This window comes from Lacerta agilis, chromosome 7 (genome assembly GCF_009819535.1).
Source record: "Lacerta agilis isolate rLacAgi1 chromosome 7, rLacAgi1.pri, whole genome shotgun sequence".
NCBI classification, from domain to species: domain Eukaryota; kingdom Metazoa; phylum Chordata; class Lepidosauria; order Squamata; family Lacertidae; genus Lacerta; species Lacerta agilis.
In genome coordinates, this window is record NC_046318.1 from 59,130,298 (window position 1) to 59,156,752 (window position 26,455).

Consider the following 26,455-nt stretch of genomic DNA (forward strand, 5'->3'; position numbering starts at 1 on the left):
CAACCATTTTTAAAAAGAGGGCTTCCCCCCTCGCCCGCCACCCGCCGCCCCTGGCCCAGCCCGCAGCTGCCTACCTCGTTGTCGCCTCGACTCAGCAGCCAGCAGCCTTCCGAGAGGAACCATGGCCAGCCCGGTCCCACGACCCAGCCGAGGAGTCCTGGCCTCCAGTGCCCGTGCGGGGACGCGTCTGAAGTCCCCCTTCCTGCCCCCATCCCGTCCCGGCTCCCAGCTGCCTCTGGATGCCGCGGGGTCCCACATACCCGCCGACCCTGGAGCTCCCCTGTCCGCCCCAAGGCCGCCTCCCACGCTAGGAAGACTCCCGGAGCTGGGCAGGGTTGGTCCCGCCAGGCAGGCTCGGGGGGCGGCCTCTCCCATGGGCGCCTGCTTCGGAGGCGGAGGCGGGGTCTTCAAAGTTCCCCCTCCCGCTCGCCCAGTTCCATCTCTTCCCGAAGGAGCGTGCGCGCCTCAGGCGCGCTCTCCGCCAGAGCCCTCGGCTGAGCTGCGCCACCTCTACTGCGTCCCCACCGCCTCCGAGCCCCACTGCCCCGCTGTTCAAGGCTAGGTGATCCTGGGTACGCCCCTGAGCAGTGCCCTCAGCCTCCAGAGGGCGGGCCGCCGGCCAGCTGGAGGGCGGTCGCTGCCAGCTGGAGAAGTGGGCGGGCGTATGCGCCCCGGAGCCGCGGCAGCCGTGTAAAAGAGCCGCATGCGGCTCCGGAGCCGCAGGTTGCTGACCCCCGCTCTAGGTCCTTAGCCAAACTTCCAGGCTGGCGCGAAGCAGCTTTCCTCTTTTGATCTCGCTGAGGCGCGAGGTGCAGCAGCAGCAGCAGCAGCAATATTTCAAATTTCTCACAACCAGTAGAGGAAGGCGCTCAAGGCAAAGCCATGGAGGTAAGAGCAGCCCTCCTACGGTGAGGGAAGTGGAGCCATGATGACGTGATGCTGGAAACGGAAAGCGAGACCCAAAAGCAAGTCTGAATTGTGGTATGAGGTTGGTTGGTCCCCCACGTCATCTCTTTTTCTCTCACACACACAGCAAATTTGAAGGCGCCACAAGACACCCATTTCGCGCGCGCGCGCGTGTGTATATGTGTTTTTTTGTGCTGTTCCCTCCGGAATTTGTCCTGGTGGCGGCGAGCGCGGAGGGACAGGAGTAACTTTTGAGTGGAAACAAAAATAGGAAATTCTTTTCAGTAGCACCTTAGAGACCAACTGTGTTTGTTCTTGGTATGAGCTTTCGTGTGCATGCACACTTCTTCAGATACTTTGAGTGGAAGTGGTGGCGGCAAGTTGTGGCTTTTTTGTGTGTGTGTGTGCGCGCGCGCGTGCGTGCTTTCGCCTACGTTTGTCTGTCACACACACACACACACAGAGAGAGAGAGAGAGAGAGAGAGAGAGAGAGAGAGAAGCAAAGCAGCTGCTTCCTCACGTCCGTGAGGAAACTCTCTCCCCCCCCCCGCGCACCCCACCCTCCTGCTCGCCTCGCGCTGCTTTTCGCGCCTCCCTCCCCACAGGCGGCTCTTCTTCTCCGCGCGCCCGCGCGCGTGCGCTTGCCTAGTGCGGCGCGTGGGGCACCTGCTTGTCTGGGCTGCTGTTTGCCGCTGCCGCCAGCGCCACGCAGGGCTGCCGAAGCTAAGAGCTGCTGCTGCTGCTGCTGCTCCTGCCGCCTCCTCCTCCTCCTCCTTACTGCCGGTTCCAGTTCCTTCCTCTGCTGGCGCCGCTAGCGTTGCTTCTTCTTCTTCTTCTTCTGCTGCTGCTGCCGTGCGAGCGAGTTGGGCTCCTCCGGTGGGGTTTGCCCCTTCCCCGCCTGCTCCTCCCCCCCACCCCCTTTTGCCTGCGAGTCAGCCTGGCTCCGAATCACGTGGCAATTGCCTGAGGCTGAGACTAAAGAGGGGGAGGAATAAAAAAAAAGGGGGGGAGAGAGAGAGAGAGCAAAAAGCGCCTCATTCCTTCTTCCACCGCCATACTGTATTTTATAGTAACTCGCATTTTTATTCCTTCCTTTTACTCCCGCTCGGTGAGTACCTTTCCGCTGACATTCTTGTCCTCCTTTTTCGTCCTGTTTTTTCCCCTCTCTCTTCCTTTTTTTTTGTTTTTGTTTTTGCTGCTTTTTTGTTTTTTAACCTCTTTGTTTTCATGGATTTGATCCTTTTTCTGATGACAAGTTTTTTTTTTCTTAGCATGCGATGGTTTACTAAACTGGGAGCAAAAGGTGTTGCTGGAACTGGAAGTCACTGGGAGCCTAAAGAGGAAAGGAGAAAGAGAGCGAGCGAGAGAAATAGACTTGCCAGTCCAGCAATAACGTAAATGCAGATAAATTATACGTATTTATACATATGCAACTGGTTTTGTTGTGAGAAAGAAAGAAAGAAAGAAAAGCGATGTGAATTATGATGCATATTTTTTTTATTAAAAAAAAAACCAAAGAGGTGAGAAATGGGCATGTTGCTTAAACTCTGTTTTGCAGAGATTTTTGATGGTGTTGTTTTGGTTTTTTATTTTTTGTATATATATGAGATTTGAAAATGCATTTTACATCAGTGTTTACAAAGAGTTTGTAATCTTGCAATACTGGTGCAAGCCACTAAGCAAGATATTAATTTTGTTAAATGGTTTTTGTTTTTCGTTTTGTTTCCTTTTTTTTGGACACCCGGTTGCAATCAGCCGTTTTTCTTCTTTTTGTGTTTTTGGTGCCCGGTTATAATGTGAAACTTTTCTTGCAGCTTGGTACTGTTGATCATTTTTAAATACACCCCCACTTCCTTAAAAAAAATACTATATTGCAAAAAAGAGAGAGAAAGCCAAAGATAATTCCTTTCCAAAATTTCACTTTTTTATTCCAAGATAAATGTTATGATGATTATCATAATGTTGATAGATATACACATATATACAAATAAGTACGTTTTCAAATGATGGCAGTGGAAGGTTTTCCTGGAGAATGAAGTGCGGTTTGGTTTCCTTGTCAACGGAAGATGAAGTGAACAACTGAACATCTCCCCAGTGCAGGTACTTTAGCTCCTTGTAGGCGTTTCCACTCTTTGTAAATTACATTACCGAGATCCCCCCTCCCTCTCTCCCCAAATAAGATCTCTTGAGCCTTAGCTGCAGAGCTGTAAGTGATGAAATGAAGATGAAGCTAGGTATTCTTTTGCTGTTTGAATAGATGCAAAACTGTACTAATTGTGCACAGGTCATTGCATGGTTTGTGTGCATAAAGGGAGCTTACCTGAGTAGAACTCATGAGAGACATCTCACAGGCAGAGACTCTTTGATGGGGTTAAGGAACTGACAATGCCAGGACTTGATAGAGAGAAAGATGTTGGGGTTTTGTTATTGCCCACTAGGTGTTTGAGACAGACACAGCAGCAGCAGCATCCCTCAGAAGCTTGTTACCTTATCAGGCTTGAGCCTGAGACATTTTTTTGCAACCAGATACACCACACACAAACACACATGCACACCTCACCCCCCCCCCCCATTTCCAACATCTGTCTTCCTCCTTAACAATGCCTAAATAATGCACTGTGTCTCCTACCTATCAATTTTCAGTTATATGGACAAAGATTTGACTATAAGAAAATAGTTGGTACTGTACTTGTTTTCATTTGGGTTTAATAATTATTGGTGTTGCTGAACTCCAGTGCCTGGGAAATAGTTATCTTCCATCATAATTCATGATTTGGGCAAGAAATGGATTGCTTTGTTTGCCATGCTGTTAATCACTGAATAGATGGTGATTTTAAAAAGTGTAAATGAAGATGAGGTTTGAACATTTTTCCTCCTTCCTCCATCCCACCAAGCTTTATTTGAGCAGTTCGATATGTGGTCAGAGTTAGATGTTTTGCATGTTTGCTGTTCTGTGTGGTTAATACTTTAAAATGGTAGTGTTTAGATTACATGGGCACTTACTTTGTGGTTTCTTTAACACAGCCAGGCACGACAAGTGTGCAGTGGTATATTTTCATGTTTTTAACCAAATGCAAAATAGTTTTACTTAGGTTGGAGAGAAAGCTGTTCCTACATCTATCTAAAATTTATTTAATTTGAAATGCTTTGCACATGCATATGGTAATGATGGAAAAAGTTTGTTCTTGCATAATCTGCAGTGGTAAGGTTGTTGGGATGTGGAAAACCAAATCAAATCAACTGAGTAATGCTGTATAGAAAAGCAGAGACTGAAGACATACATTTTCCAGTAGTATGCAATAAAAGTGCTCAGCGAACTTGAAAAAAGGTTGTAAATTTCAAGTAACTGACCCAGCAAGACTTCTCAAGAGATAGTTGTTTATCTAATTCATATGTGTAGCATTTAACCAGAGGAGTTACATCTCAAAAATAAACACATTTCTGTAGAAGCAAATGCATTTTTTTTTAAAAAATGAAACTTTGTTTCTGTGTAAATATGCTTAAAGCTACAATCCTATCTACACTCTTATTGAACTAAGTGGGATTTACTTTTAAACAAACTTGCATAGGATCAGGTTGTACTATTGAAGTACCAATTTAACAACATACTATACCATATTTTAAAATATATACTGAAAGTATTGCTTGTTTGGAATAGTTACTGTCTTTGCTGATCATTTTGAAAAGCATTATTTTAAAATGTTTAGGCTTCTAAATCAGTTGGTCAGGGGCTGAGAAACCTTTGCATTTAGCCACCATTGTTTCAGAGATGCCTTCATTTTTCATATTTTAAAGATGCTTTTACCCAGCAAAGCAGGCTTGCCTTTACTTGCTTTGTAAGATAATGCAGATGTGTTACCTCAGTGATTTTAAAGAATGCCACTTCACTAGGTGCCATATCTTTGTGCTTTTTCATATAAAATTAATTCCGAACACTTTCTGATGCATGTGGGAACTAAAAAAACTTTATGTTAGATACAGTGTTTTAGGAGGAAACATTCCAAATTATGAGTACATTCTTAAGTGCTTTTTCGGAGCACTTCCATTTTCTTGTAGGTGAGTAATCATTGAAGGTCCTCTGGAATATTCTGAATGTAATGAAGAATATGGGTATAGTATTTTCAAAACTTGAGCCAAATATTGTAGAGTTTTGGAGAATTGCCATTTTGAGATGCGTACATAGAGTATACAGTAATATTTGGCAGACAGGTGAGCCAGATCCAAATTATGTTTACACAGAAGCAAGTCCCTTTTATTTCAGTGAACTTTGTCTCCAAGTAGTAGCCTGCTCCTATGCAGAATTAGGCATGTGTAAAATATGTGTTGGATTGGTCTCTCAGGTGTGTTTTGGAATGCAGCCTTATCAGTGTGCATGTCTGTTGGAAACTGAGTTTTCTCAATGAAGTGACTGGAAGTCCGAAAATCTAGAGATATCAGTGCTCTTACTATTTTTTCCAATATCTGAAGCAACAGATTTGTAAATTATAAATTCAGAATATTTTATAATGGATGCATACAAAATTGTGTACCCATAATAACGTTTGAAAGTGGCAAAGTAATTGAAATACAATTTAAATATCTCAGTTTTCTTCAAAGGAAGACAATCTTATTTTGCATGGCTCTCTAACAGAATATGTTTGTTGTGAAGTCCAACTTCACTATTATCTGGGAATAAATCTACTCAGTTAAGGGCTTGTCTCAAGAAGGTGCTAAGTGCCCCCATTTAATAAGAGCACTGTGTTTTTGCACTGATATTGACAGAGATGCACAGGAAAGGATCCCTCTTAGTGTCTCTGTTTTGGATGTTTGTTTGTTTATGCTTCCAGCTTGCCCTTTGAATTGGTGTAAGGATCTTAAGCATCCTTATCTGGAAGTGAGACAATTTGTGCTTAGAGACTTACTTCCAAATAAACATGTTAGGATAGTTCTGCATGATGGTAGCTTGCATACAGTACGTTCGCTAGATCTAGTTTATTCTCACAGCTTGATCCTATGCATGTTAGTTCCAATGAATTCAGTAGAAATTAGTCTTAAATAAGTATGCATAGACTACAGCCTTAGTATAGAAGGGCTTTGTACTCAACATAGTTGCACTTCAGCTAGTGAAAAATGCTGCAGTCCTGGTCAGGGCAAGGTGCTCAGAGTGTATTACTACAATATAATATTAGCTATACAGTGGTCCCTTGGTTTACGAACTTATTCCGTTCCGGAAGTCTGTTCTTAAACTGAAACCATTCTTAAACCGAGGTGTGCTTTCCCTAATGAGGCCTCCCGCCGCCAGTGCCCTTCCACCGTTTGGATTCGGTTCTTAGACCGAGGTAAAGTTCGCAAACCGGGAAACTACTTCCGGTTTTGCGGAGTTCGTAAACAGGGCTGTTCTTAAACTGAGGTACCACTGTACTGGCTACTAGTTTGTTTCTGAGTCCAATTCAAAGTGCTGCTTATAACCTTTAATGCAGTTAACGGTTGGGGACCAGGTTACTTGAAGAACACAACCCGCATCCATGTAAACCTGACTGGACTTTAAGATTGGCCTAGAGGGCCTGCTTGTGGATCCATCAGTAGCTGCAACTAGATTTTTGGCGGTGGAACTCTCCATTATTGGAGAGCTGAATTCAACATTCTCCTTGATTTTAGGCAACATTCTCCTTCTTTTAGGCAAAACATAAATATTTTTATTTTCCACTTAGCGTTGGTAAAGCAAGCAGGTATCCTGTACTACAAATGAGGGGGCTGGCTCTGTTGCTCTATATGGTCTTATCATTGACTGCCTGGTTGTTTTTATTCCATGTGTTAAGTATTGCATTGCTTTGTGTTGTGGATATTAATGCGACTTTTTATTTTTTATTTTTTACTTTAAGCTGCTTTAAGTAAAATGATCAAAATCCTGAAAAGCTGCACCTAAATTACTAAATAAAATAAATAAACAAAGCATACCTCTGTAACTTTATGTACATTTTACAACAGTAGTGCTATATATCTTTGTTTGGGTTGCATCAGAGATTTCCAGAGCTCAGAGGAGATCCCCTTTCTCCATCCATGGAAGAACCCATGGTAAATACATTTGAATTTACATTTGACTCATTTAGTCCCCCCCCCCTATCTGTTTCTTTTTTCATGCTAGCATGTCATGATTCGGTTTTCCTTACGCAGCAGTGTGACAGGTTTTGATCAGAATCCATTCATGACACCAGTCTCTTTTTATGGAAACAAGTCCCTAGGCTGTGGTTGGGCATTTACTTCCTCTGCTTTGATTACTTTGTCATAATGCAAGTGCAGCAATGGGCATGCAGTCTTCAGTTGTCTTGCATTCTTCTGGACTAAGGCAAATCTCTTTTGTGGGGGGAAAAATTACATTGCAATGGAGACACATGCATAATTCTGAATGAGTGTAAGCAGTGTTCATATAATTTGTCACCTTGCCTCTGCCAAATCAGAAATTCAAATTTTAGCCTTCCAGAGCATGCAGTGGCAGGGCAGTCAGTCATATGTTGCACCAAGTTACAAAGTCAGGCTTCACATACGGTATATATCAAATGTTTTAAGTAACTGCAAGAAGCGTTTATTGCATTAACGAACCCCCTCAATTTAATGCCATTACTACAATACTGTACTCAAGCTCATATATACAATAGTCCATGGTGCAGTTTTTCTGGAAAATTTTGAAGTGGAAAATTCTAAATGGACATATGATTTAGCATGTTTAGATGACTTACATTTAGTAAAAAAAATTAGCAAAATTATATCATGTTAGTTTTATATGCTGTATAAATACAAGAAGTTATTCCAGTAGTCAAAAGTAGTTGGAACTGAAATAGCTATTTGCAGCAGTAGCGGTAGGATTCAATAAAGTGCAAACGCTGTACATGTTTACTCAGGAGTAAGTCCCACTGTATTTGGTAGGATTTACTTCCTAGTACGTGTTTTAAGGATTGTAGCCAGGCAGAACACTCCAAACTCACTTTGTAGCAGGTTGGATGGTGATGGTGGATTGGGTAAAGGTGTCACCTGGCCCAGCTCTGCCAGCCTCCTGCCAGTGTGGAGCTTCCTCTTCTACCTGCCAAACATGTATGCCGACAGAGGTGCTGCCAGGGGGATCCCCACCAGCAGAAGCCCTCAAAACATTATTCTGGAGGCAGTGAGGGGAGACCTGATTGATTGCACAGCGATTATCCTCCCCCCCCCATCCTGACATCCCATCCTGGGCACTGTGTGTGGTCGAGCTACAGAGGCAACTGTGTTCCCACTGCTCTGTAAAGCTCTGCTAGTCAGTGGCTGGGACTTGGATTGTGGCTTGCTTCTTGCATTCAAACAACTTCTAAGGATTTCTTGGAAATCATTTTTGTTGGAATGTTCTAAACATTCTAAAATATGGCAATACCATTCTCTATTGGTACATTATATTTTAAGGGGGAGGAATCAATGCCCTGAAAACACTTGAATCTACTAATTTTAGCTTCTCTGAAGATCAGTGCAAATATGTGCTGTCTAGGGATAGTCACCTGAAAAAAAGTTAATTACAACTTTGATTTGACTAGTATTATGTCGCTTCCAGTTGGTCTGTTTGATTTGTATTGGCTTAGTGAGATGTGTATGAGAAGGAAGGAGCTACTGTCAGCCTTTGGCTCATATTTCCCCACTTTCTGAACTCATATAGGAGGAATTTGGCAGCTTTTTAAAAAAAATGTGTGCTGTATTATCCACACAAGGATCCAGGTTTATAGCAAACCCTGGTTAGTTTAATAAGCCAGCTTCAGAAACAATGGTTTGAAGTTGTCTTGCTTTGAAACCAACAATCCTACATTATAAGTTACAATTCCCGGTCCAGATAGTCTAGCAGAGATAACTAGCGGAGATTCAAGGGAGGCTGGGGTGCAGGGGTTGGGAGAGGGTGTTAACAAAATCCTGCTCCTGGACACATGAAGTGGTGAGGAGTGTAGAAACCTGTGGTGCACAGCAGATCCTTTCTGGTTGTGCATGTCTTGGCAGATCATGGCTTAGTGTGATGTGTTAGCCAGCAATGCCATCTTGATAGTATGAAGTAGTGCAGATAAATAAAAGTATTGGTACCTGAAGTTTCATTTAAAATTCATTTTGACATACATACATTTTTGGCTTGAACAATTGTTGATGCTATAGGTACTTTTGTGGAGACTAAATAACAGCCATGGTTTCCTACAATATACTGTGCAAAATTATTTCAGTAAGCCTAATTACATGTTAATCTTAAGAAATGTTTAAACATTGAGGTTGCATTTTAATGCTTTCTTTTCTTTCCCATTTGTAGAGGAAAAGATTGAATAATTTTAAAACTTGATTATTTTCCTTTGGTTTAAAAGAGTTGAAAAGTGTAGGTTAATTTGAATAGTTTATTTAATCTCTTGGAAGCAATTGGACTTTGATTTGTGATCACTTATGTAGGAAACATCATTCTTGCACAATTGACTGATTCTATAACACAATGAGTCATCAACCAACAATTAGAACAAATGATAGAATTTACTTTTTGAATAACTGAGCGAAATTGCTAAGCAAAAAATAAGTAAAAATAAATGGATTAATGTTATTAAGCATCCTGTGCCCCCCCCCCCCCGGCTCTATAAATGTAGTCCTGCCACCTGGTCAGTATTCATTTTTCAATATTTTAGTAGTAGGGCTTCTCCTGGATTCACCTGAGATCTCATATGAAAGATGTGGGTTCTCTACTTTAGTCCTGTCACTGTTTTCTCTTTGTCTCCAAAGAATCCCTTACAGTGTGGTATGACATATCTTCCCATGCCAATGTGTCCACTGTACGGTAGAACAGGGGTGTGGAAACTTGGATCCTCAAAAATATTGCTACACATCTGCTCCCATAATTGCTGACCATTTGTCATGCTGGCTGAGGCTGGAGGGCCCCATCTGGAAGGCTGCTGGTTCTTCATCCCATCAGCAGAACAAAGTGGTATTTAATAACATGTAGTTCAGCCACCTGAATAGGTGACTCTGTGCAGTGGTACCTCAGGTTACAAACACCTCGGGTTACAGACTCCACTAACCTGGAAGTAGTACCTCGGGTTAAGAACTTTGCCACAGGATGAGAATAGAAATTGTGTGTCAACGGCGTGGCGGCAGTGGGAGGTCCCATTAGCTAAAGTGGTACCTCAGGTTAAGAACGGTTTCAAGTTAAGAACGGACCTCTGGAACAAATTAAGTTTGCAACCAGAAGAACCACTGTAGTTACCGTGAAAGCCTGAATAATACCTTTTATTCATTTGGATATGGGGAAAATTTTCCCTTTGTCATCACTAATAAATAAACTTACTTGGTGTGAAGTACAGAAGGATGCTCAAGTGTACAGTTTTAGTTAAACTCTATGGGAAAGTTACAGGTAGGTAGCCATATCAATCTGCCATAGTCAAAACAAAAACAAAACAAAACAAAACAAATTTCCAGTAGCACCTTAGAGACTATCTGAAGAAGTGTGCATGCACATGAAAGCTCGTACCAAGAACAAACTTAGTTGGTCTCTAAGGTGCTACTGGAAGGAATTTTTAATTTTTTTATTCTGTGGGAAAGGCTATCATTCAATGGTAGAGCACATGCTTTGCATGCAGAACACCCCAGGTGCAATCACCAACACCTCCAGGGCGGGAGAGACACTGTATGAAGTTCTAGACAACTGGTGCCAGCCAGTTTAGTAGACATTCTGAGTTAGGTGGACTAATAATCTGACTCAGGATAAGACAGCTTTTGATGTTATGATTACCCATTCTAAAACTCGTATCACAGAGCTGGACAAGGTAAATTTCCAAAAGTATGGAGGAAAGGAAGAACCAGTGAGCCGGTCAGGAAGTGCTCAATGGACCTGGTGTTGGTTGAGGACTGAAAATCATAGTGTATCTTTCAAATTCTCCAGGGCACTACTACTACCGTGTTTCTCCTAAAATAAGACACCGTCTTATATTTTTTTCCCCTCAACAAAACACAGTATGGCTTATTTTCAGGGGATGTCTTATTTTAACCGCGTCGCATCAGTGCGCTGCATAGCCACGCCTCTCCAGGCTGTTGTAATGGGAGGTGCCGCGTCACTATGGCTTATTTTCGGGGTATGGCTTATTTTCGGGGAACGGCTTATATTTCACAAATGCATAGAAATCCTGCTATGGCTTATTTTATGGCTATGTCTTATTTTAGGAGAAACACGGTAGTAGTACTACAATTCTGTACTCTCCTGGTTCCAACTTGCTATTTTGTGTTTGTATAAGTCTTAATTTTGCACTTTTCTCTCATCATGTTTGTTTGTAAATATATGAATGACTTGCATTTCTATAGCTTAGAGCCAAAATAGACATTGTATCTGGTTGCACATACCTCCAGTATTTGCTTCTTGTTGTTTTTGACATGCAAAGCAGTCGACCTGAGGAAAAGGGCTGCTTTAGTCTTTTCATTCTGTTTTACCGCTCAATAGCCCTTCACCGTGGAGCTTGGGGTTCCCATATCTTTTTGCTTCTGGGGGGGGGGGAGCAACAGAACACAGTATTTTAAGCAGGAAAATGGTATGAGAGATTGATTTAAGCAGCCCCTGTGTCCTGCTGGCTCTCTGTTCAAGCTGTCACCAACCACAGCTGCTTTTCCTTAAAACAAATACATCAGAACAAAGTTACATTCAACTTACCATTCCAAGAGAAATGCTTAATGCCACCGTGTTTTGATAATTTTTTTCCAGTCTGTGTTGATCTGGTCTGTATTATTTTATTGCTGTAGAATTCAGGGTACATGATTTGACACTTTGCATAATAAAAAGTGATGGCCTAATTAGGGGATGGTCACGCTTAGCTAATCAAGTGATGTATTATTAAGTTCAGCATAGGCTAGAAGTTTGTACCTGAGAGCAAAAGGGAACAATAGGCCAGCAAATTTCATTGGGGGGCCAAATACAGCTTGCTTTTATCGAGATTTTTTTTTTTCATGGTCGTACATTTAGGTGATAATGAGACTGCATATTTCAGGACCAATAAAAAGCATGTATTTTATCAAAATCACATTTGAATTTGCTTTAGAATAGAGTTCAATGTGGGCAGACTTGTCACCAGCACATTAATGCCACAGGAGGCCAGGAATGTCTGCCTATCTCACAGCTTTCAAGCATTGAATACCTGGGTGGTAGTGATTCTTATTGCTTGTGTTTCTTTAAAGCATTTAAATTTATGTTTTCAGACCTGTCTTTTTGGATATTTTTCTTCACAGCACTGTTTCATTCTAGAGGTGTTTCATATTTTGGCTGCAGTCCTACACATATTTACCTGCAAGTCAGCTCTGTTGAACAAAGGGGGACCTACTTACTTCCTAGTAAACATGCACAGGAGTGTACTATTAGAATAGTAGAATGTTTGCACCACACAGAGCACTCTTTTTATCTCAGCAACGGCACGGAATTAAATTTGAGAAAAATGATTTCATATTTTCAAAAAAGCTGTTTATAGAAGCCTTTCTAGTCAAACAAGGGCCGATCTCAAGACACACTGTGCCTGCAGTTCTTATTGAACTTAATTTGTATTATGACTGTTTATTGCCTTTTTAAAGAAATTATTCTGAAGTGTGTGGGAGGACGAGCGTAATATTTGTGATGCTGTTTCAAGCTAAATGCATGAGTGATAACAAAAATATGCAGATACCATGCCATATTTTAGGTCACCCTAGAGCTCTTTCTTTTTATCTCTCCAAATCATGGTGGTCAAAAAAGTATGAGATGGACTCAGAGAGAAGGCAATTGCTTGGAGACATTCCTATATCATTGCTGTCACAGGCTAGGTCTTGTGTAAGTGCTTTTATTGGCCTAAGAGCAGAATGCAGATTCCCCCCCCCCCGGTGTATTAACAGCATATAGGGGTGTGCCCCCTCCACTTACTGAAAGTTGTTGCTGTTCCTTCTCCCCAACCCTAAACAGATTTACTTTTAAGCAAAGCAAGCTTTCTGGGAAATGGAAGAATTTTGAAGGATGTATATTATTATTATTATTATTATTATTATTATTATTATTATTATTATTATTTATATTTATACCCTGCCCTCCCCGGCCAAGACTGGGCTCAGGGCGGCTAACACCAAATATATAATACATTAAAAACACAAAATCAAACAATTAGTTTAAAATGCAATTCGAATCACATTTAGAATCAAAATAAAATTAAGTGGGAACCCACAAATAATAACCGTAGGGGTAAGGAATTAAAAGTTCACCAGGCCCAGCCACTCTTGTTGGTCCCATATGGGCTGATAGAAAGAGCCAAGGAGGCCATTTGCATACAGGGTCCCATAGAAAGAAGGGGGTGAGACTGGGCCTGGACCAAAGGCCTGGCAGAACAGCTCCGTCTTGCAGGCCCTGTGGAAAGATGTCAAATCCCGCAGGGCCCTGGTCTCTTGCGACAGAGCGTTCCACCTGACTGGGGCCATGTATCCTCTTCCGAGTAGCACAACTGTACTCCAGTCTTCCAATCATTCATTACTGCAATACCTTTTATTTGGGCAAGACAAGTCTGTATATGAGAACACCAAACAATTGTGACTGTGTCATAATATTTTTTAGTCTTTCTATCTACCTGGTGTTACTTTTCCCCTGCTCAGGTTGGCTGTTTAGTTCCCATTCTTGTGTGACTTCCCCGCCTGAATGTACCTTTTGGTACGGCTTTTGTCTTTGGGACACTCTTCTGCATGGAAAAAGTGACACAATGAAAGGGCTGGTGCTGTGCTGTTTTTATTGTAGTTATTTGTATGTTTTAAATATGTATCGAGTTACAATTCTGTTCATGTTTACTTGTTTTTTCATGATAGTTTTTTTAATGTTTCCAGTGATTCTTGATTTTATTTGTAAGCTGCCTAGAGTCTTGTTAGGGAAAAAGGCGGTGTAATAATAGTAGTAGTAATAACAACAGCAACAACGGGAACAACAACAATATAAACACGATCCGTTGCTTCCTCAATACATACATTCAGATAAGTGTACCTAAATTGTTCATAAGTATTATTATTAAAATCTATTACCTGCCTTTCACCCTAGGGTCCTAGGGTGGGCTACAACACTTAAAACAGTGTCAAAAACAGTCAAAAACATCTTAAATTATATAAAAAAATGTACATCTCAAGTGTCAAAAGCCAGGGTAAAGAGGTGTGTCTTCAGCATTTGCCAAAATGAAGATGCCAGATGATATCTCTGTGGGGAGGGAGTTGCAGAACCCAAGAGCTCCCACAGAGTGTGACCTCTCCCAGCCTCTCACCCCCTTCCCTTCCTCCCCCGTGCACTGTACCAGATCAGCACAGGGGCTGGGCAGGGGGGTATTTTTTATTTTATTTATTTTTATTAAAGACTTTCTTGGTTTACAGAAGTGTGTGCAATGTCTCTCGTATTTTTCCATGTAACATTTTTACATATCAGTTTTGGTTGTTCATTAGGGAGAGAAGGGGGAAAGAGGTGGGTGGGAACGCCCACCCACCCCACTCACACAGGAAACCAAAGATCACCACAGCCAACCCACAAATGAACAATCACACCCTACGCCAATCCCGACCTCTCACCGCCAAAGAAACACAAGCGGACAGGGGGGGTATTGAGAGAATCTCCCAGAAGAACACATGGTGGTAGGAGAACAGCGCTTACGCTGATTAAACGATCATAATAATGCAACAATTTCTCAAACTATGTCAACTTTGAATGAATGACTTCTAACAAATACTCTGTGCTAAGCATCACAATTTGAACTAGGTTACATCAAACATCACTTTAAATGATAATATATTGAAGTAACAAGTTTCTGTTACAGATTATCAATCACATGAAGGACCAGTTGTGGACTGATGGGTGTGATAGTTATTCTGTATTTAAATTAATGCAGCTGTAAATGTTTCAGTCTCTATACATTCAGTCAAAAGTCTCATAAATACTTGTGGAAAAACCCAGTCAAACACCAGAGCCTGCAATAAACCCAGATGCCAACTTTGCTGCCACATATACCCGCACAACACCATTACTGGCCCCAACAACATCAAACATACCATCTCAGGACTATTTAATTGCTCATCGTCTAACATTGTGTCAACAGTGCCCTTCAGCTCTCTATATTGGACAAACAGGCCAAACCCTATGCCAAAGGATAAATGGACATAAATCTCACATCAGGAATCACAAGACAGAGAAACCAGTAGGATAACACTTCAGTCTCCCAAGACATTCTATACAAGATCTCAAAGTAGCTGTCTTATTACAAAAGAATTTCAGAAATAGACTGGAAAGAGAAGTTGCTGAATTGCAACTCATTACCAAACTTAAAACCATGGAGAGACCTGGTCTGAATAGAGACATTGGATTCTTATCTCATTATACACGACAAAGCTATTTTTAACCTTCTCACCCCTTGCTTTTTCCTGTAAGACCAATTGCAGTCGTTAACAGTCAACAGGTTTTCCACACCTATCAGCCAATCACCCATTCCCACCACCCTTCTGAGTAATACCCCTCCCCACTCTCCCACTATATATAAGGGTCTGGTGACTTCTGTTTCAGTGTATCTGAAGAAGTGTGCATGCACACGAAAGCTCATACCAAGAACAAACTTAGTTGGTCTCTAAGGTGCTCCTGGAAGGATTTTTTTTTTTTTAAGTTGGGCTTTATGTTTACAATGTTAAGAATTCAAATAAGTAATTTTATAGTTTGATTGTTCATAGCCAAAGCATTTTTTATTTAGGGAATATAAAATTATTGGTAAATAAAAGGCACCCTTATGTTAAGAATTCATTTTCTGGTTACAGGGTTTATACTTTATTTGCGATTGAGAATTACAAGAAATTGGTAACAAAATTAAAGACAACCTTGGGCCATTTCAGACAACCACTCTTGTGATTCTGGCTGCAGGGAAAAAATGCCTGTGACAAGTTAGTATTAATTTGAGGTTTGATGCCATATGCTAAAGCTAGCATGGATTGAATGTTAATGTTCAGTTGCAATTGTTTAATGGCACTATCATTTTATATTAGTATGAATATATAAATCATATGCTGCATCCCTCTTTAACTCACAGACCTTGGGCTGTATGCAGCATGCGACCTTGTACTGCAGTCTAACTGGGAAGAGCCACTAAAACATGATTTACAAAGCTGCTTAGCTACTAGGCTTGCATGTTTTGCTACATGTTGCTCAAGGGATGGCCACAGAGCCTAGGGCTTGTCGATCAGAAGGTTGGCGGTTCGAATCCCCGCGACAGGGTGAGCTCCTGTTGCTCGGCCCCTGCTCCTGCCAAACTAGCAGTTTGAAAGCACGTCAAAGTGCAAGTAGATAAATAGGTACCTCTCCGGCGGGAAGGCAAACGGCATTTCTGTGTGCTGCCCTGGTTCACTGCTTAGTCATGCTGGCCACATGACCTGGAAGCTGTACGCCGGCTCCCTTGGCCAATAAAGCGAGATGAGCGCCACAATCCCAGAGTCATCCGTGACTGGACCTAATGATCAGGGGTCCCTTTACCTTTACCTATTGTCTTAATGGAATTTCGTTATGTCTCAAAAGTAATAAATGGAAATGGTTGAAATGATGGGCTTCTGCTGAATGTTTATATATGCAGTTCTGTGCAGCAGTTGATGTGTCTTATGGGGTTTAAACTTCTTATAGGATCTAGACAAATTAAGCCTTATTGAAGATAAGGCTATCAAATCCTGCTAGCCATCATGGCTCTGTACTATCTTTAGTATTGGAGAGTGTATGGCTCTGAATACAAGTTGTTGGGAATCACAGGTGGGGGAGAGTGCAGGTGTGTTCATTCCTTCCTTCTGAACTAGACATGTGGTTGGCTACTGTGAGAACAGGATGCTAAGCTAGATGAAACTTTATTCTGAGATTCATTTTTTTTTATATATGAGTTGGGCAGATATCTCTACTGACTGTGCTGCTGTTTAATGTCAAGATGTTGCATGGTGCCCAAAGTGATTTCAGTGGAGATGGTAATGAGCACCCGTAAGATAAAGTATAATGTGACTAATAGAAGGCATTTGAATAGGCTGAATTGATTCTGAACAAAGCAGCATTTTTTCAGACCCTAAACTAAAGTGCAATCAGCATGCTATAATAACTATGCTGGAAGAACCCACATCAACGGACTGAGAAATCTGATGATTAAGTAATGATAGATACTAAATGGTGCTCACAATGCAAAGCACAAAGTTAACTATTTCAGAACTCCAGTTCTTAGCTGCAATTAATGTACATATAATTAGAGTATTGACTACATCTGGAGGCTCTGCAATTGACCCTTTTCTCCCAGTCAAAACTATTTTTTTGGTTATTAAAAATATTTTTATCCTGTGGATCTGACGGAGTATTAAGGTCCCCCCTCCTCTCAGTTGTGGTGATCAAGATTGGGATCTTTTTGGTTTTTGTGCTTTCATGAAATAATTCTGACATCAACAATTCTCTTCAGTATAACAGAAGAGTGCATTAAAATTATTGTTTTGTTACTTGCCTTTCTGGACTTATTTTTATTTTATTTATTTATTTTATTTTTGTTCAAGCTTTTCGTTCCCTTGTCTTGGGATATGGGCTTTTCTCTTGGTGCCAATACAACTCTGAAAGCAAATAGGATAGGGATAGAAGAGGGCCAAGCAAGTGAAAAGATGAGGGCAGCAGCTGGAATGGATGAAATTCCATAGGTGGTTGTGTTTCATTGCTTCAGTCAAGCAATGAAGACTTACTCAAAATTGCTTTCAGCTCTGTGGTAAGACCAGCTCTGTGTTCAAGATGATGTCCATGTTACCCAGAACAATATGTTCACTTTCTGGGAACTGAACTTTGAACCCATTTGGACAAATTCAATGAACATAATCTTTTAGAAAAGTTGAGATGTCTTTACAAATGCAGTATTGTTTGCTTCTTCTGTTTAAGGGTCTTGTCACTTTATAGAATGTTTGCGGTAAGGAGTATATTGAGGCTTTACAACACAAGGACAGAATCAGCTCTGGCCAACTTGCATTCAACAGGATTTTGCTTTAGCAGTTGTAGTGCTAACGCTCTAAGATATTCAGCATAGCAGCTAGAGTAGAGGATTCAGCTTTCTATCCTATGGACTTTGTTGCTCTAGATTGTTCCATTAGATCAGTTCAATTTACTAGCTGAATGAGTTCACACTTCAGCGTAAGTGTCAAACCAAAATATTCTGTGCTCTACTGTGCAAGGTGTTGTGCTGCAATGAGAAGAAAAAGGTAATAGCTGTTAATGATCAGAAGACTAACAAAATGGAAAAGAAAGTACTTCATCAGTGGAGCAATGCCCTAAATTATATTATCCTGAAAAAAGAAAATGTAGAAATTGTGATGCTATTTTCTTTCTGCGCAGAAATGAAATGCTCCCAATGAACTTTCACATAAGCTGAATTATATGTTTCAAAAGGGACAATTAAAACATTAATAGGATATTAATGAAATGTGTATATTAAATGGTAAAGGCTGGGAAGTAATCCATACCTCAGTGCTTGGTACCTGTAACGTGCTTTGCTGCTGCTTTATTGTAGCTGTTTAATAAGCCAATTCAAAATAATTTCCCTTAAGAATTGATTACATAAAATTGGTTCACAAGTCATTTCCTCCCTTCACCACCATAATTATTTTTTCCCAATAACGTTATTGCAAGAGCCATTGAGAATGTGGCCCACTTAATACAGTACATATTTGGTAGTACTTAAAAGTATAGTTTCAATTGCTATTATTGGAAATTCTGATTAGTCAGCGAACTGTTTTTTGCCAAAATGGTAGCATAGCCAAGAAGGGCTCATCAATCACCACCATTTTGGATTAGGTCAGTCTTGCCAATGGAAGGCACTTGCTAGGTGAGAGACAAGGCATGTTGCTGGATTCTGGAAAGGCTCACCACCACTGTGCCGTTTAAATATATTCATATAAAAAGCAGATTTCAAAGCAGGTGGGAAACAATATATGTTAAACAAATCTTGAACTTATTCATTAAACACATACTGAATGCAGCAGAGAAACTTGTGCATGAGTTACCTACAACTTTGTTACATGCTACCTATTCTGCCAGAACGCCTTTGGCAGTGGAGCAAATATAACAGTGGACTGTTCCACTAGAGTATTAGAGGTTATGATAATGCCATATTTAGTATTCTGCTACTGGTTCCTGTGGTCCTCTCAGCCAGAGAATTTGAGCCTAATACTGCTCCCTTAATAGTCATTCTATTGATTTCCAAATTTTAGATGCACGTCCCAGTCCTTGTATAGCCAAAATTCTGAAACATGAGAGAGGAATCAGACAGCCTGGGTGAAATCCAAGGTTTTTCAGAAGTACCTCGGAAAAATTCTTAATGGGGAAGCCCCCAAAATAGCCCCATGTGGGACTGAGCATGCTCAGTTGCCTACCTGACTTCTTGTAGAGGATGGAGTTGTGGAATGGAATACCAGATGAGAGAGGATACAGAGGAATGTTCTGGAACAAGGCGTGGCTCACTAGGCACATTCCACTTTGCAACATTTTGTTCTGTTTGATAGCCAAGGCAGCCTTCCCCTACCTGGCATTGCCCATATTTCTTGGACTATGAGTCCAATAATCTCTGACCATTTTCCATGCTACCTGGAGGTATGGGAAGTTTTCCAGATAGCTTCATCAGGCTAGATGGCTAGACTGTAAATTAAACAGAGTGAGCCGAGGGGGAGGGCGTGTTCCCTGGCCATGAGCCTGCATCTGTCTTAAGGCAGAATATGGAAGGACGATTCTAGATTCTATACAGCTATCAGGTTGCATAAAGGTCTTTTGGGAAGAAGAAATATAGAAATGACTAGTTCCTGTTCTCTGGAACTGCAGAAACCACCTGTTATCTAGACTTGTCTTCATCTGTAAGCAAAACCCAGAGGGTTTTTTTAATAGGTGAAGCTATCCAGGTTGGCTTAACCCAGCATACTAGCTGAAATTAATTTCTGTGGACCCCCCCCCCCCTTTTATAGCTAATACAGATATGCATATCCAGATTCTTTGCAGCACTTTCCAGCACAATGGCAAATAGCACTATTCCAAGCATCAAACTAACTAAAATTAAAGTACAACAGAAGTGTTTATTTGAGAGAAGGCATCTGATTCCTCTGAAACAGTTGAATAAACTCTGGACACCATTTACAAAACAAACAGCCATCTTCCATCACTTTCAAGGCACGTTATGACTAGATAGAAAATGGATGCAAAGCCCCCCACCCCGCTCTTACCCAGCTGAACTGAAATTAATCATAGCAGAATTATCATGTAGAAAGTCATTATACTAAATGAAGTTTTCCATGTTCCATGTTGCAAAAAATGGTGGAGATTAGGTACCTTGTGCCAATTTAGATGTAGATGGTGATGACGTAGTCCCAGTTATTGTCTCATCCTCTTCGACCAGAAGTGAATGAAACTGGGGCTGCAGTTTTCCCATGTATGAAAGATGATCTGCAAAAGTGCTTCTTAATGAACTACTTCATTTTACCCAATGTCACCTATGCAAAGTATATAACTGGTGCAGGTGCTACCAGAAAGCACCAAACTAAATGGACTCAGCAGTTTGTAATCTTCATCTGTGAAAGCACAAAGCAATCAGTAGTGGCGCCAAAAGCCACGGGGACTAAATGGAACCCTGAAACCTATCATCATCATTACTGTTCTTATTTAACAACGGATGGAATTTTGCAGTCAAAATGTGATTTTTTTTTGTCAATAGTTTGGGAACTGCTTCTCAATTCCCCATCTACATGGAATGTCAACTGGCAATTTTCAGCATTAAAAATAAGATGAAAGAACTAACAGTCAAGCTGATTTTTCTTAAGTACATATTTAACCAGAACTCCCACACAAACAGTATGTGCCTTTTTTTTCTTTTTGGCTAGGAACCATTTATTTGTGAGATGATGACTCATCACTGGTTGTTGCTCTCAGGCTATTATGGAATGGTTCCCCAGGGTTTAGGGAGAGAGACTTAATTTGTATCTGTCGTATTAGCCGACTAGTGAAGGGAAAATGCATAATTCAAATAACTCAGTTTTGTTTGAACCATACTGATTTAAAATATGATCTTCCCTTCTTGTACTAGGAAGCTGATCAAGAATCCTGTCTACAGAAAAGATCTAACTTTTTTGTGAGCTTCAGAGACATGTTTCATTTGGAGAGAACAAATGACCCCTTACCAACTGACAGCTGTAAATACATAAAACGTTGAAGCTTTCTTGAGGCATGACTCCAAATGCCAACACAAAATCAATACTGAAAATCAATACAGTATATGTGCAGTAGTTACTTAATCATATTTTTTCTTAATTTATTTCAGTGACAGAGGGAGACAGATCCTTAAGGGCAAAAGTTCTGTTCATGTCAATGGAGATATACAACATTACACCCTCTATTGGTCTCGCTAGTATATCCACTGACAAACTGTGGAACTAAATCCAGTGCAATTTCCATTACATATGTAATTTGTCAGCACCGAATATGATTGTGACCTATACTGTAATCTCAGAATTTTGGAAAAAATCTGCAAAATCTTTTTATCAATGTATAGTGGGTGGGCCCATTCATGAGAAATAGTGAATATGGTAAGACATGAATGTAACACAGTATGCATCCATAAATACATACTGGGTGAAATCCAGATCCATTAATACTACTTGGAATTTTGCCATTGACTTCTGTGCAGCATGTCATGTTCACTTGCTTATCAATGAAAGAATAAGAGAAAATGAAAAATGTGTGTAAATAAGCATGGGTCATAAGATTGTACAAAGAACCAAAACTTAAATTTCAGAATATCCGTAGCCAGATTTTTTCCAGAAAGCATTCTACCTAAGGACATTAAGGATAGTACCTGCAAATGTTAGGCTTTGGGATGAGGGTTTGAAGGAGTAGTAAATGACATTGTCAGATCAAAATAAATTTGTAAAATAGCACTATAAGCAGTACTATAGCTGCAAGCTAAATAAGATTTAAACCTGTGCAGATGGATGTTGTGTCTTCAATGATAGATTACAACCAGTTTTAACTTTGTGATGGCCGCTAGTTGTAAATAAGTTGAACTTATGAACTAGCATGTATTTGGAATATGACAACACACTCTCCTAGGTTCTGGGGCCTGGGGTGGGAAGGTGAGGCTATAATCAGAAATTGCAATGGGTAAGGTCCCAGGTTGCATACAGTATCCAGTTCCTTTCTTATCCATTCCGAAGTTCAGTTTTCTTAAATTCTAAGTTAAATATTTCATTAGCATAATCTTTTAACAGAGATCAAAGTTTAAATTTCCCTTTAATATTATTCAAGGAAAATCCTCATTAACATTAATGGTAGTTTTGACTTTGAGCAGAGGGCAGAATTTGATGTATGGTAATATTGCATGCAACTAATGTTGATTTATTAAGCTGGGTATTTCCTTACTAAATCTTCATCATTTTTATTTTATCCCCACAAACAGTTAACTCTGCTTTGTCTGCTAACTACCTTGCAGTATTATTAAAAGTAATTGTGGAGAGATAATTGCAGAGACATACATAATGATATACAAGTCATTACCAATTGTTATATGCAATGAGGTCACATACATTTTTCACCTTTGGGTGAAAAAGACAGAATGGGGCAATTTGAACTGGAATTGTATCTGCTATTAAACTTTATTTTATGTAATTTACAAATAAGCAATCAACCTGATTTTTTTTTTTGTACATAACTAATTGTGTTACATTCATGAAACAGTTGTTTCCAGTTTAGTAAGGCTGATTTCTATGTGTTATATATACCATATATTGCGGCGTATAAGACGACTGGGCGTACAAGACGACCCCCAACTTTTCCAGTTAAAATATAGAGTTTGAGATATACTCAACCACAGATTTTCCACCCGGCGTATAAGACGACCCCCGACTTTTGAGAAGATTTTCCTGGATTAAAAAGTAGTCTTATACGCCAGAATATACTGTGTGTGTATAGATAGATAGATAGATGGATAGATAGATGGATATAGATATATAATGAAGGCAAGCCATGAGAAACTTTCCTAGTACAAGTTGTATTAACATGAGTAGAAGATCAAGGTGAATAGAACCTTCAATTCTGCAACATTCAACAAAGTTTGGAGGAGAGTTGATTGTGCACATTTTAGGGATGCCATTGGATCCTACTGCTTTTCCATTCAAGGGCTCTAACATTTCAAAACATCGGGAATGAACGCTAGTACAGTAAAGGCCCCCAGGAATTCACAAAGTGGATGCCTCACTGTGCCTGCCTTCCCCTCTTGCAAGCCCTAGAAGAAGTGACTATTGTATCATTTCCCTCCTAAATTTTGGGTAGTCCTGGCTGGATCAGAGTACCTTTCCTTGCCAAGGATTGGGAGTAGAGCTACATATTCCAGAATCCTCAGAAGAAACTGGTTCTCTGTGTTTGTCCTGAATCTCCTACCAATTGACTGTATTGAAAGACACTAGCTTCCATAATTTTGAAAAGAGAGGGAGAAGAAAAACCCCATGCATAATTTATACACCTTTAACACATAGTAGGTGTCGTGGAAAATCCATCATGCCTTTATGTATAAGTATGCAATTTTGCATTTTGAAAAATTGTAATGCAGCTTTTGGCTCATGCTAACTTGGTGACTGCCTCCTGATGCAAAACATGTAGTTTATTCCTAGTTTAAGTTATAGGTTTGTCTAAATGTTGCTTCAAGCATGCAGCTGCACCGTTTGACTTCCTGTATATTATTCATCCGCATTATCACCCATTTCTGCTTAGTTAAACTATCCATATGGCAATCTTTTGGAATCCACTGTGAGGTTCTTTCTAGTGTTAATACACTTTAAGTTTGGATGCTACTCAACTTCATGCATTCAATAATGAAAAAGCTTTCAAAGAGGCACCTTTAAATGTGTGAAAGAAATTATTTGTTTTCTTGTTTTTCTTTGCAATATACTTAGTTATTGTTTAACTGTAATCTTTCTTTCTTTGTAGTGTATGTAATAAGTAGGGTTTGGAATTCACTGAACACTTTAGCCTTGCTTAAGCTATTAATCTCAGCAGCCATTTATTGGTTTGTATGCTACAAAGCAAGAGAGATTATCCCTTAATTAATTCCACTGAGAGGGTTCAGCTGCCATCATCAACCACAATATAGTTTCATGAATTAATGTTGCATGGAAAATATAATGGAATGCATAATAAAATAGAAGTTAAAATATCAGTTATAAAAGTAGAAATAATATGCAAGAAACTTGGATGTGTCATATTAAACATATCAAACATAAGAGCTATTAAAAATATGGGCACAATCCATTTAGGTAATTACACATTCTTTAAAATGTTTTCAATTGCAAAGACTTTATGCATATCAAAATAGGATTTATTCTCAACTGTAATTAGAACTGAAGCATTGTTTATAATAATTAGGTGGCAATTCAGTGACCAGTAACACTCCTATAATTTATCTGAGGTCATGGGGATTACACTAATACAAGTGGCCATTGAATAGCAATACTGTAATTAATGATATGAATAATAATAATAATATTCCATTACAAAAAGATAAAATCTTGCACATACAAAAATCAATGACAGGCTTGCCATCTTAGCTGGGATTTTATCCAATCTGGGCATATGAAAGAAACATAATAGGAGATTATTGCATCTTGAAGTATGCTCTCATTTTCTTTGCTTATGTGTTTGGGATGTGTTTTGGAGTTAATTTATAGAAGTGTTTGGAGAAGTATACTTTGTTTTCCATTTTTATGGTTTATTGGCACAGTGAAGTCACTTTTCCATGCTACCAAGCATTTTTATTCATCTGTTTCTATTCTATATATACTTTAATTACATCTACAGCACCATTTCATATTATGTTGGATTACAATCCAATTTATATTATGTATTCTTTTTGTTAATTTTTCATCATAAATGGTTTATTTAATGATATATACATAGCTTTGAAAAGCTGGTCTCTTGCGGTCATTTCTATACCAGGGACCAGAGATATTCCGTCACAGATGAAACCGCTATTCTTACATTTTACAGTGCGACTTACTTAACAAAATACTCTGTTGACTTATCCCTTCAAGGCAGTGCATTAAGTTAGCTCCTCCATTCATTATGAACCTTGCTCTGTCACCGCTGCTGCCACCACCTACCTGCTCTTGCCGCTGTTGCCTGCTCTGCTGCCACTGCATGCCCTACTACATCCACCTCTGGCAGAGAAGTGTGTGCTGCTGTTAGCCAATTTCAGGCAAGATCATGCCGATAGTTGGTGAGGTCTCACCCAAATTGGATGCGATCTTGTCCAAAATCATTGTCAATGGCGGAGACGGTGGGGCAGACTTTTTACCTCACTTTTTTGTTTATGGATGCTGCTGCTGGGTGTTAAAAAGATTTGCACTCAGGTAACTAACAGTTCGCTTTAGTATAAGTTGTATGTTGATTTGAATAGAACATTCAGCACTGTTACTTCAGTGCACGTTGTAACTATCTAGCATTTTAGAAAAACCTTGCCAAGAAAAGGTATTTCCTAATCATCTTGGTTAATAGCCAGTGATGTTTTGAGTTCATCAAAACTTTTTTTGAATTTACTTTACTATTCGCTGTTATGACAGAACAGCACATTACAAGGATCAATTCATTTTGTGTCGTGTAAAAGAAATGACCTTTGTTTCTTTGAAGGCCTTTCTGCTTTGCAGATATAATCAGTTTTTTAAAAAATGATTGCACTTCTATGACTTGCCCAAGGAAGATTGGGAACTATCATTCTTCTAGGGTTGTGAGCGATATTAAGCCCCCTTTGCAGAAATTCTGTATGGCCTCAACAGTGTTTCGCTGTGAGCAGGTGCCTCTAAATGCAGCATCGTGTACAATAAATTTCAAGCACCTTCCTTTTGATAATTGACAAGAGGCATACCACTCAGTGCTGTTACCTTCCCAGTTTATATAAGGATAGATGTTGAAATGATACTGCCTATAAAAGTTGACCAGGTTCAACATTTGCACTCAATATATGAATAACTTTAGAGGTAACTTTAAAAATTTGATCTGTGGTGTCGATTTGCAGTTGTTGTTTCATATATGCAAGTTGCTACTTTATGTTGAGGTCGTTGATGATGAATTCACCCTGGATATAATTGAGGGTGGTGTGCTTGTTATTTGGCTTTTTTGTACCTCTTTATTTTCCTAAAAAACAAATAGTTGGTGTGTGAATGCAAAGCCATATCTGGAATATGCTATCAGGAAGGGGAGTAAACCCTTTATTTCTGCTGTGGTCCCATTTAGACTCCCAGTCCCCACCCATCCCATGCGCTGTTCACAATGGGAGAAAAACCCATTGCAAACAGCACATGCGGGTAACCTGTTTCCATCTGGGATCATGTTGGGGACAAAGGTTTAAATCCCCCTACTCCCCACAGAATGGTGCTGATCCCACACTGATTATTTGTGAAAGAGAAATCCACACAAAACCAAACCGGATGACAAGTATACATCTAGCTTGGTCCTGTATTAAGAAGAGGAGCATCTATGAACTCCAAAAAGGAGAGAGAAACAAAA

At 40.1% G+C, this 26,455-nt stretch overlaps 1 protein-coding gene across 3 annotated transcripts in view; it reads left to right on the forward strand.

Annotated features, from left to right (window-relative positions):
- Window positions 1-1,762: 1,762 nt before the first annotated feature.
- The window catches only part of RALYL (RALY RNA binding protein like), a 244,981-nt gene continuing 220,288 nt past the window's right edge, over window positions 1,763-26,455 (forward strand). Inside the window, exon 1 of one of the 3 annotated variants that reach the window (XM_033155497.1) lies at window positions 1,763-2,014. The gene's annotated coding sequence lies outside the window, so the exon portion shown is untranslated. Of the gene's footprint in view, window positions 2,015-2,108; window positions 2,301-2,837; window positions 3,007-26,455 lie in introns of those variants that run through there. The other 2 variants (XM_033155494.1, XM_033155495.1) reach the window with 2 other exon arrangements.